Genomic DNA, 13,375 nt, shown 5'->3' with positions numbered 1-13,375 from the left:
AGAAACTATCATTTAATTGATATAGTTTTGGTCCTCAAACCCAAACATAACAACATTGGACACGAACACAGGACATAAAGTGTAACTAAACCTTCAACAAACTTCTGACATGTCATAGTAAAATGTCAGAAGTTTTGATCGGTGGGGGTCCGAGCACTTAGACCCCCACCGATCGCTAGAACGAAGCGGTAGAATTGCTCGGGTGAGCGCTGAGCCGCTTAGTTTCTGATCAGCTTTTTTTTGGAAAGTCGATGTAGCGGTCTACGGGCCCATTTACTTTCTATTGAGTCCGTACACCGCTACATTTGCTTTCCAAGAAAAGCCGATCAGAAACCAAGCGACTCATCGCTCACCCGAGCGCTTCTGCCGCTCCATTCTAGCGATCAGTGGGGGTCTCAGTGCTCGGACTCCCACCGATCAAAACTTCTGACACGTCACTATGATTTTTGTTGAAAGTTTAGTTACTCTTTAAGTTGCTCTTATCTATACATGTCGTCATCACCACTACGAATAATACCTAGTGACTCATGGTCTCCACAAAGGACATTTTTGCTTAAGTATGGAACAAATTAACAGGCCGTCACCCTTACGCCCAAGTATACTGCAAACTGTGAAGCACATAATGGCACTCCAGCCATCCAGTTACCATCCTATCCCTCCTTTCTCCTTGTCACATCGAGTATTCTTCATACTTTTTCCGTACGCCACCGTAAAAACCAAGACGCAGTCCAACCTTTAACTTCTGTTGGTCCCTCCAAGCTTCCATAGTTCTCTTGCTATTCTTCAATGTGCTCCATACATAATGGATAGTGTTTGGGTTAGGGCCCTAGGATATAGATTCCCAATCTGGTAGAATTATAACATGCTTGAAATTCTGGAATGGGGAGAAGATACAGGAGTGAGTTTCCCTCTTTGTATATGTACACTATGGTATGGAAAGTAGTAGCTAAGAGACTGGTAGCGGATGGTTACTATAGTAGCATGCCTATATGGGGGAATACAAATATGGGAGTTTATTATTTTACTAATGAGTGTAAATTTTGGAAGCAGAAGAGGATATATAAATTAGGACAGATCCTTAAAGAAGGGGGACTAAAACTGTTCCATGAGCTAACGAGGAAATATCGACTTGAGGAGAAAGATATATTATGGTTCTTACAGCTCAGACCTGCACTTGGTCATAAATGGAGGCAAATGACCGAGGAGTTGGAGGAGAACCCATTTGTAACCTTGATGTTGGGAATAGAGGAAAGTGGTAGGAAAGGGAGACTCTCAAAGATATATAAAGTAATGAGTGATATAAAGAGTCGAGCTATTTTAATCCCTGCTAAGGTGGGATGGATACACGATATGGGGGAGATAGAAGAGCTCCAATGGAAGAGAATACTTGGAAATATTCCTAAACTATCTCATGGACCTCAGCTTAGGGTCACACAACTCTTCATTAATAGGGTGCATTATTCACCATATAGGTCGGCTAAAATGTTTAAAGATCGGAAAGTAAATTATCCTAAGTGTGCAGGGGAAGAGGCAGACTTAATCCATATGTTGTGGTCAAGTCCCCAAATAAATAGATTCTGGGAGGATATGCTTAAAGAAATTGTGGAGAGATATAGGGTTGAAATCCCCTGGGATCCGGTTATTTGTGAATTGGGTTATGATGGATTTAAGAGCATAAGGGATATTAAGAAAGACGTCCTAGTGAAACTGCCATATTGGACGCTTCATAAGGGTGTACCTGTAGTGGAATTTATCTTGTAATTCACCCAATCTGAGATCACATGCCCAAGGGCTGAGGTCCTGCCACATTGGTGATGTATGCTAAAAGGGGTTTTCTGAGTTAAAATGTGCATGTGCATAACTTGTAAGTTATGAATGTAAATAAATTTGTAATATACTTACATTTTCCAAATTGACCCCGTTTCCAGATGCTGAGGTGAGGTACTTAACGGGTGACGTCACGCTCTGGCCGCTGTGTTGATCTTCCATGCCATGTATGGGCTGTTCTGTGTTGTACAGCCAGTAACGCGCATGCACAGTCGAGAGAATTGCAGGGACCGCGCATGCGCCTTACTTGCTGTACAATACATGGCATGGAAGATCAACACAGCGGACAGAGAGTGACGTCACCTGTCAAGTATTATGGTGAAAATAATAATAATTTAAAAGTATTGGTTCAGTGATAAGAGTCCCATTTCCATATCCCCTTTATAGATTGAAAATCTATAGGATGGAAATTGGTGTTAACCATTCCTTAAATAATTAGATCTACTACCGGTTGTCTTGCAATGTATGTTTACCCCTTTGTATCTTCAGTTTTAATACTATAGAAAAGAAAAAAAACTATTACAAAAAATATATATGCTCCGTACGTTACCACAACTACCAAGTACGCTACCCAGCCTACACAACTGCCAAGGACGCTATCCAGCCTCCAATTCCTTTTCCGGTCCCCCCAGGCTTCTGTAGTCCTCCTGCTGTTACTATAACAACCAGGGAGGCTGTCAGCGAAATATACAGGTCCAAAGCAGGGATCAACACCTTCCATTTTCTATATATATATATATATAACGACTGCTGTCACCTTAGTACTGTATGTGTTTTAAAGCCTGATGAAGAGATCTCGAAACGCGTTGCTGTACCGACATCATAATAAACATATGGAATTTCAGCCTTTTTCGATCTTACGATTTTCTTGGAGATAAATCTTAGAAAAATACATTAGAAAGAACTGCAACTTTTTTGTTATACTAACGAGGGACAGCGCCGGGAAGGATAATCCATTTTTTTTCCCTTTTGCTACTTCCGATTGCCTTATTTGACTCTCTGATGTTAACTGGAACCATATTCCACTTGGATACAGTCCTAGAAGACATCAGAGGGTCTGGCAGGGCTAACGGGGTACTTGCATTTTGCGGCAAATTTATTTGGACTGAAATTAATTTAAAATCATCCCCGAAACGAATTTCTAGATATTCGCTCCTTGCAAGACACATCTAAGTAGAATTGTTTGTGCTCTTTGTAGGAAACTTCCTCATAACAGTCCTGCCCTGGATATGAACAATGGACGAACAGTTCTCTCATGGACGGTGCATTTGACGTTTCCTCTTTCTGAAGCATCGATGGTCATAAAGATTCTGTTGTTTACAGTAAAATATTCAAGAAGTAGCGAAAATTTAAGTAGTTGTTGATCAATAGGATGACCTGTCTTAATCTAGTTAGGATGGACACATTTATTATTCTGTAGACATCTCGGTTACTTTAACCCCTTCCCGCCGCAGCCATTTTTCGGATTTTCACTTTCGATTTTTCCTTCCCACTTTCCAAAATCCAATACTTTTTTATTTTTTAATCAATATTGCTTGTTTTTTGCGGGACGAGTTGTACATTTTTACAACACCATTTATTGTAGTGGGAAACTGTAAAAGAATATATTTGTTGGGTGGAATAGGAATAAAACAGCGATTCCTCAATCTTTTGGGTGGTTCTATTTTTACAGTGTTCACCATGCGGTAAAAACGGCCTGTTAACTCTATTCTGCGGGTCAAAACGATTACAGCGATACCACATTTATATCGTTTTTTTTATGTTTTACTAGTTTTACAAGAAAAAAACGGATTGTTAAAAATACAATTAAGGGTATGTTCACACGGCCTATTTACGGACGTAATTCGGGCGTTTTTGCCCCGAATTACGTCTGAAAATAGCGCCTCAATAGCGCTGACAAACATCTGCCCATTGAAAGCAATGGGCAGACGTTTGTCTGTTCACACTAGGCGTATATTTACGCGCCGCTGTCAAATGACGGCGCGTAAATAGACGCCCGCATAGAAGAAGTGACCTGTCACTTCTTTGGCCGTAATTGGAGCCGTTATTCATTGACTCCAATGAATAGCAGCGCTAATTACGGCCGTAATTCATGCGGCGTTCAAGCGCCTGCACATGCCGGTACGGCTGAAATTACGGGGATGTTTTCAGGCTGAAACATCCCCGTAATTTCAGCCATTACGGACCCCCGCCGTGTGAACATACCCTTAGATTTTTGTTGCCATATTCTGAGAGCCATACCTTTTTATATTTTTACGTCGATTTAGCGGTATGAGGGCTTAGTTTTTGCGGGACGAGCTGCAGTTTCTATTGGTACCATTTTGGGGTACATGAGACTTTTTGATCACTTTTTATTTAATTCTTTTGTGGTAGATAAAGTGATCACAAAACAGCAATTCTGCCGTTGTAAATTTTTTACAGCGTTCACCGTGCGGTCTAAATAATGATATATTGTAATAGTTCAGACTTTTACGCACTCGTCAATACCATTTATGTTAGTTTTTTATTTTTTTACATTGTGCTTTTGGGAAAATGGGAAGAGGGGGGGCTAACTTTACATTTTAATTTTTTTTTAAATGAAAAATAACATTATTTTACTGTTTTTTACTTGTCCCCCTAGGAGACTTAAACCAGCGATCGCTGGATCGCTTGTACGATATACTGCAATACTAATGTATTGCAGTATATCGTGATACTGACAGATTCCTATGAAGCCCTGCGGACCTAGGGGCCTTCATCAGGCTGCCATGCCAACCAACGGCAACCCCTGATCCCGCCACGGGGGCGGCGTTCGAATGTTAGGGGGGGTCGCCCCCTGTTTTTAGTCATTTAAATGCCACGGTTGCTATTGACTGGGGCATTTAACGGGTTAAAAAAGCGAGATCCCGCTCGCTACCCGGAAGTGTCGGCTGTAACACACAGCCGACACCCTCGTTCTGTGAAGTGGGCTCAGCCCGTGGGCCCGCTCCATGCTCCCCCACCCGACGTGTACCGTATATATACGGCAGATGACGAGATGGGGTTAACAAGTAGGTAGAAAGCATAGGGGAAAATAATCAGAAAATCATGAACACACCAAACATAAGACCGGGGAATCTGGAGGAACGCAATTCAAAAGGTCATAGGAAAACCACCTCAAATGTGCATCATGTGGCCAAAGTACGTGGACAACCCTCCTCACTTTTTGTCTGTCTGTTTGTGCACGCATCACGTAAAGACTACGCACCAAATTCGGATGGAAAAACATAGGGTTCAACTTGAAGTAACATTTAGTTTTTATTTCATCGCAATCGGTTCACTCAATCAGAAGATATGCAAATTTTGCAAGGACAACAACTCCAACTTTCGTCTATATTGTTTTTTTTTATGCATCGGAGGCACATATAACTACCAATCAGGTTTCTGCTTTCATTGTCCAAGCTGCCTCAGAAAAAAAGAACTGTAATCTGATTGGTTGTTATGGACAACACCTCCAACGTTTCTCTACATTGATTTTTACACATAGTAAGGAGATAGAGCAACCAATCAGAGCGCTGCTATCATTCACCTGCTGCCTCACAAGAATGTAAACTACATTCTCATTGGTTGCTATGGACAAAAGTTCCAACATTTGTTTTATTTTGGTTCTTACACATAGAAGGGAGATAAAATGACCAATCAGGTTGCTGCTTTCATTCTCCTAGCTGCCTCACAAGAATCTAAAGTGTAATCTGATTTGTTGCTATGGACAACAGTTCCAACATTTGTCTGGATTGGATATTACACATAAAAGAGAGATAAAGCAACCAATCCGCTCGCTGGTTTCATGCACCTAGCTGCCTCAAAAAACTGTAATCTGATTGGTTGTCTCAAAGGGCTCGGACAGTTAGTTGAAGACTTTTTCAGGAATGCACAACTAAACAATAAGGCTGGGTTCACACGACCTATTTTCAGGCGTAAACGAGGTGTATTATGCCTCGTTTTACGTCTGAAAATACGGCTACAATACGTTGGCAAACATCTGCCCATTCATTTGAATGGGTTTGCCGACGTACTGTGCAGACGACCTGTCATTTACGCGTCGTCGTTTGACAGATATCAAACGACGACGCGTAAATTGACTGCCTCGGGAAAGAAGTGCAGGACACTTATATACATTATATGCAGGACACTTCTTTGCTACGTAATTTGAGCCGTTCTTCATTGAAGTCAATGAAGAGCAGCTCAAGATTTACGAGCGTCAAAGACGCCTCGCATAATACGAGGAGGAGCTTTTACGTATGAAACGAGGCATCTGTTTTCTCCTGAAAACAGTCTGTCTTTTCAGACGTAAAAGCCTCACATCGTGTGCACATACCCTAACTGCAAACTGAACGACAGGTTGCGTGAAAGCAATATGAACGACAATGTTTGCTGGCTAGCCAAGACATAGTTACATCTATAGGGGGTAATCCCGTCTCTCAATATGGTATGCCCGCACCAGCTTTAGACGGGGAACACATAAACAGGGAGTATGCGGCGGAAATAATCTATAATCCAGCGGAACTGGCCGAAACATTGCAAAACGGTGTCTCGAGTCTGACAGCGGAACAGCGTATGATATTAGATTGCGTGTGTCATAGCGTAGATGGCACCAAAGTCATCTTTGCCTAAATACGCAATCAAAGCAAAATTGTCGCTTCATCGGGCATAGCAGCCACATTGTTGCCCGGAGGCAAAACCACCCAGACAATGTTTGAGATCCCGATTGACTTGAATCTTACGGAAAGCCCAGTGTGTAATGTTTCTAGAAAGAGCGACAAAGCAAGGGATCTACGCGATTGCTGCTTAGTAATATGGGTCGAGTACACTATGGCAAACCGGAAAGCGGTAAGAAGGAACTTTGCGAGATATCAGACAAAAATGACCGGCCCATGGGTGGTATGACAATGCTTTTCTGTGGCGATTTTAGGCAGACTTTGCTAGTCATACCTCGAGGAACGAGGGCAGATGAAATTAGAGCCTGCCGAAAGAGCTCAAGTCTGTGGCGCAACGTTATACTGATGCATTTAACAATAAATAAGCGGGCGCGAACAGGAGGCAACACAAATGCACAAGAGTTTTCAGATTTATTCCTAAAAATTGGTGAGGGCACGTATCCGCAAGAAGAAGGGAAAGTTATTTTGCCTGATAATTTATGTTGTACTGTTCCATCGCGGCAAGACCTTACTTCTTCTGTGTATGGTGACCCAACGCAAATATCAAATCATAAAAACTCTTGGCTAAGCGAAAGAGTCGCAACGACCAGGCAGCAGCAATAAATGCTGAAATATTGACGTGTATTCATGGGGAAAGTGCAGAATATATCTCTATCAACAGAGCCATTGAACAAGAAGACACTACCAACTATCCGGTGGAATTTTTAAATTCCCTAAGCACACCCGGTCTTCCGTCACACAAAAATAATTTAAAAGTCGGCGTCCCCATAATTCTCCTTAGAAATTTCAGCCCACCAAAACTATGTAATGGCACCCGACTAAAAATCACAAATCTACAACAAAACGTGATAGAAACTGAGATTTTAACAGGATGCGGCGCAGGTGATAGCGTTTTTATACCCCAAATCGCCCTCATTCCAAATGTCCTTCAGTTTTAAACGTGTACAGTTTCCTGTCAGCGCTATTACGCTATTGTCATGGTGCTGGTTAGTGGACACACTAGGCCGTACCGCCGTAGCGGGGAGGCAGCTGGCCAAACAACAGGAAACCCCAGAAATACAATGTCCCGCACAAGGGTACCTGGATAGTCCAGACCGTGGCCGCAGCTCTGGCACAGATGGAGATGGGTGCAGCAGATAACGCCAAACGTGGCGGATGACACAGGAGCCGCAGGTTGCGCCAGACATGGCGGATTCCTTCGAACATGGCAGAAGACACAGGCTGTGGCGGATTCCTCCGGACGTGGCAGATGACACAGGACGTGGCGGATTCCTCCGGACGTGGCAGACAACACAGGACGTGGCGGATTCCTCCGGACGTGGCAGACAACACAGGACGTGGCGGATTCCTCCGGACGTGGCAGATGACACAGGACGTGGCACGACTTCATACTAAGGCACAGCACGGGAAACAGGAATGGGGAACAAGGCACAGGTAACAACTGGAACGGGAAACAGTAAGGGACCATTTGAAAGACAGACTGGGAAAACTAACAACGCTCAGGCAAGGATTAGAAGGCCAGGGGCCTTCTTATAGACCAGGAAATCGTGGCAGTTGATGATGATGACGACTTGCTATTTTGCGCGCGCTGGCCCTTTAAGGCCGGGCGCGAGCGTGCGCGCGCACCCTACGGGACACAGCCGGACGGAGCGGAAGTGAGCGCTGGCGTCTCCTAGGAGGGAGATGGGGGCCAGCGCTCATGGATCCATGGCTGCGGGCGTCGGGAGGTGAGTAAACCCGACGGCCCACGTCCATCGACGCTACAGCTATGACCATCAACAAAGCACAGGGCCAAACGCTGCGCCTTGTGGGCGTGGACCTCAGTGTCAGCTGCTTTGCGCACGGCCAGCTCTATGTGGCTCTCTCCTATGTTAGCAACTCCACCAATCTTCATGCGCAAATCCGTGGTGGTTCTACTGCTAACATTATTTACAGGGAAGCGTTGTTGTAGTGAACCTGACTGCTGAAAGAAAACTATTTTTAACTGAAGTTTGTTTATTGTCTTTGGTTTTTTTTCAATTTGTTTTGAGTATGGTCCAAGGCTAGGAGTATACTTATAAAAAACGGCATCGGTACATTTTTCAGTGGTCTGCGCGTACGAAGTCGCGCGCACAGCTAGTATCTACTATATACGATAGAAATACTTTTTATAAGCAATAGGTAGAGAGCAGCTATTTTCTGCCCTACATATACGACCTCCATATCACCATGTAGAAAACCAAAAGCTTCCCCCCAGTCACAGACGTTTTAGAATGGTTTATTCAGTGTACAAGGTCCAGGATAACTTTTTTTACATTGTGCCTTTCATGGTGTGTTAATCATAGTGAAACATAAAACAGACCCTGGCACATCAAAGGAACGCAACACGTGTACCTCTCCCTGCTGCATTTGCTTTTTGAATATTGAGGCCTCTCCCTGCCCCAAAAATCAGGGAGCACTATGAAGAAAAGCACAATAGATCCTCCATAGTTCTGATCAGCAAGGTTACTTGGGGTCCAATCCCCACGGATGAAACATCAATGACCTATAGTAAAGATGGGCTGTCATTATTAAAGTCCTGGACAACCCCTTTAACTTCCTTCTGGTTCTACTACTTAGACCACCCAGGGAAGATAGCGATAGGGAATAGGTAGAAAAAAAGGAATTTCCCTCTGGCGCATCCTCAGTTGGAAATAATTGTTTGCATTCAAAAGAGGTGATTCAGGCTAAAACGATCTTTATTCAGGTACAATTACGACAAAAAAAGTTTCGAGATCGTACTGATCTCTTCCTCAGGTAGTGTACGAGTGCTTAACAGTGGATATCAGTCTCTGTTTTATAACACAGATGAGTAATTAACAAGGAAACAACTACCGGGTCAAATTAGCAGGTCAAACAACAGTTCAAAAGAAAGGTATGTATAAATAATTTGTTTTTCTATTAAAATACCAAATCAATTTAAAAATAATTTGTTTATACCTTATATGTTACATAGAATTATTTTGTTTTATTTTGCTTTGGTCTTGTATTTGTCCAAAGGTTCAAATATATTAATATACTATAAGGCCCTGTTCACACAGAGTTTCCCGACGAGTTCTTTGGGGCAGGAAGAAAAAAAAAAACAAAAAAAAAAAACTCTGTGTGAACACAGCCCAACAATAAACAATATCAATGATTAAAAGGAGACAGTACCACCTGTTATTTTAAAAGAGATACAATAAATATATTTTAAAATTACTTAAACAGCTAAAATAATGTAGAATGGTAGAAATGTAATAACAATATTAATTTTAAAAAAATTATATAATAAAATAAATTTAAAAAAAAAAAAATAAAAAATTTAAATGAGGGAGCATCACTTATAATATGAACAAGATGAAATAATTCATTTTTAATGCGATTGAGCAACTGTATAGTGAAAAGATATCATTTTTTATTTGATCATATCATAGTACTGTCATTTTTATTATCATAATTCGTTGACAGTAATACGCTATTTTGTATTTATTATGAATATTCGTTTGATGTATAGAAGAAACCACTTGCCGTTAATGCGCTATTGTATAATTATGAAATGAATAGTCATATAGCTACAAAAAATCATCTTATTAAAGGTTTTATTATAAATAAATATAATTAAATAAAAGTTTAGTTATAACTATATGACTGTCTCCATTTTTTCGTTCAATCCTTCTGGAACTAATGTTTTTAATTTATAGATCCAGAAGTTCTCTCTATTGCATAAAGTCGCAAATCTGTTGGTGTTGGACGCTGAAATTTGTTCAATGGGAGTAAGGGTATGTTCACACGGCCTATTTACGGACGTAAATCGGGCGTTTTTGCCCCGAATTACGCCCGAAAATAGCGCCTCAATAGCGCTGACAAACATCTGCCCATTGAAAGCAATGGGCAGACGTTTGTCTGTTCACACGAGGCGTATATTTACGCGCCGCTGTCAAATGACGGCGCGTAAATAGACGCCCGCGTAGAAGAAGTGACCTGTCACTTCTTTGGCCGTAGTTGGAGCCGTTATTCATTGACTCCAATGAATAGCAGCGCTAATTACGGCCGTAATTGACGCGGCGTTCAAGCGCCTGCACATGCCGGTACGGCTGAAATTACGGGGATGTTTTCAGGCTGAAACATCCCCGTAATTTCAGCCGTTACGGACCCCCGCCGTGTGAACATACCCTAATTGTGAAACAATCAAAATTGTCACTATGTGCTAACATACAGTGTCTAGAGATACTATGTAGCATAAACTTGTTCTTGCAATTGAACCTATGTTTATTAACACGGCAGTGTAATTGCTGTGTGGTTCTGCCCACATATTGTAAGCCACATTGGCAGTTTATCAGATATATAACATATTGTGACTGACAGTTTAAATGCTTATCAATTTTATATATATTTTTTGTTTGATTTGATGTGAACGTATCAGTTTCAGTAATCATATTACAACATAGGCATCTTATTCTCCCACATTTCGAACTGCCTTTTTTGGTATGTTTGACAATAGTGGTTACTTCGGTTTCATTCTTATGATCAGGAAAAATTACTCTGCTAGGTGCAAGCATATTTTTGATGGTTTTTGCTCTTCTAAAAGTAATTAACGGTTTTAATGGTAAATTGTGTTTTAAAATTGGGTCTTTTTGCAAGATGTGCCAATGTTTGCACATGATGTCCCTAATTTTTTTGTGTTCACTATTGTATTTTGTAATAAAATTGAACGAAAATTTATTGGTTTTTTCTTTACTTAATAATGCTTTTTTTGGCTCAGCTATTTTAACACAATCCAGTTGTTTTAGGTCTTTTGTTTTTTTATATGCATCAGATAGAAGAGTACAGGGATCATTTTTCTCTCTAAAACGTTTATAAATAATACGGCCTTGTATGTTAAAATCTGTATTTGATGTACAGTTTTTCCTGATACGCATGTATTGGCTGTAAGGTATGTTCTGGAGCCATTTGCGGTAGTGGCCGCTTTTGTAGTCTAGGTAGCTATTACTGTCCACTTGTTTAAAGTGGGTTCGTGTGATGACATTTTCTGTTGATTTAGTGATTACTAAGTCTAAAAATTGAATTTCTTTTTCCTGGATATTAAAAGTGAAACTAATGCCCCAGATATTATTGTTCAGGGACTGGCAGAATGATAGAGCAGAGGAGACGTCTCCCTTCCAAATAATAAAGAGGTCATCTATAAATCTCCTAAAAAAAGTCAAATGGGTGGTTGCCCACATGTGTTGCCATATATGTACCTCTTCAAACATACCCATAAAAATATTAGCATAGCTGGGTGCTACACGAGTCCCCATCGCTGTGCCTCTCGTTTGATGATATATTTCTTTGTCAAAAGTAAAAATATTATTTTTGAGAATGAATTCCATGCCTTTGATTAAAAATTCATTTTGTGGTGGTAAAAGCAGTGGATCTCTGTCTAATCTTATTTTTAAGTTTTTCAGACCTATCTCATGCTCGATGTTACTATATAAGGAGCTAACATCTAGAGTAATGAGAAGTGAGTTATCTGTCGTACTGATTGAACCAAGCTCTCTTATTAATTGTGCGGAATCTTTAACCCCTTAATGACCGGGCCATTTTGCACGTTAATGACCAAGGATTATTTCTTGTTTTTTCACGCTCGCATTCCAAGAGTCGTAACTTTTTTTTTATTCCGTCGACATAGCCGTATAAGGGCTTGTTTTTTGCGGGACGAGTTGTATTTTGTAATTGTACCATTTTTAGATGCTTATAATATATTGATTAAGTTTTATTAACTTTATTTTAGGAGAGTATTGAAAATAAGCAGCTATTCTAGCATTAATTTTCACGTTATAAATTTACGCCGTTTACTATGCAGCGTAAATAACATGTTAACTTTATTCTATGGGTCGGCACGATTACGGGGATACCAAATATGTAGAGGTTTTATATGTTTTTCCTACGTTTGCACAATAAAAAGCCTTTTAGAAAAAAATTACTTGTTTTTGCATCGCCGCGTTCCAAGAGGCGTAACGTTTTTATTTTTCCGTCGACGTGGCCGTATGTGGGCTTGATTTTTGCGGGACAATGTGTAGTTTTCATCAGTACTATTTTGGGGTACATAGGACTTATAGATTAACTTTTATTTTATTTTTTATGGGGGGAATGGGAGAAAAGAGAGAATTTTGCCGTTGTTTTTTTGGTTTTCTTTGGACGCCGTTTATCCGGCAGTTTAATTAATGTGTTCATTTTATTGGTCAAGTTGTTACGATCGCGGGGATACCATATATGTGTATGTGTGATTTGTTTTGACACTTTTTCTAAATAAAACCACTTTTTGGGCCAAAAAAGTAGTTTTATTTGACTTTGACTGTAATTTTTATTTTTTTTTCACAAACTTTATTTAACTGATTGTAATTTTTTTTGTGTCCCATCAGGGGACTTCACTATGCGATCTGTTGATCGCATATATAATGCTTTGGTATACTTAGTATACCGAAGCATTATTGCCTGTCAGTGTAAAACTGACAGGCAACCTGTTAGGTCATGCCTCTGGCATCGCCTAACAGGCAGTTGCGGAAGACAGACCTGGGGGTCTTTGTTAGACCCCCGGCTGTCATGGAAACCCGACGGCGACCCCCGATTTGTTTGCGGGGGCGCCGATCGGGTAACAGAGGGAGCTCCCTCCCTCTGTCAAACACATTAGATGCCGCTGTCACTATTGACAGCGGCATTTAATGGGTTAAACTGCCGGAATCGGAGCGTGCTTCGATTCCGGCCGTTGCAGCAGGAGCCATGCTGTGTATAACAGCCGTGCTCCTGCCGCTGATCGCATGGGTACGCTGTCAGTACCCGCGCGATCACAGGACGGATATATCCGTCCTCCTGCGCGAACTAGCAGCTGCTGAGGA

Source organism: Rhinoderma darwinii (genome assembly GCF_050947455.1).
Source record: "Rhinoderma darwinii isolate aRhiDar2 chromosome 3 unlocalized genomic scaffold, aRhiDar2.hap1 SUPER_3_unloc_11, whole genome shotgun sequence".
In the NCBI taxonomy this organism is placed as follows: Eukaryota; Metazoa; Chordata; class Amphibia; order Anura; family Rhinodermatidae; genus Rhinoderma; species Rhinoderma darwinii.
The sequence above is the reverse complement of the archived record's forward strand: the minus strand, read 5'-3'. Positions refer to the sequence as shown.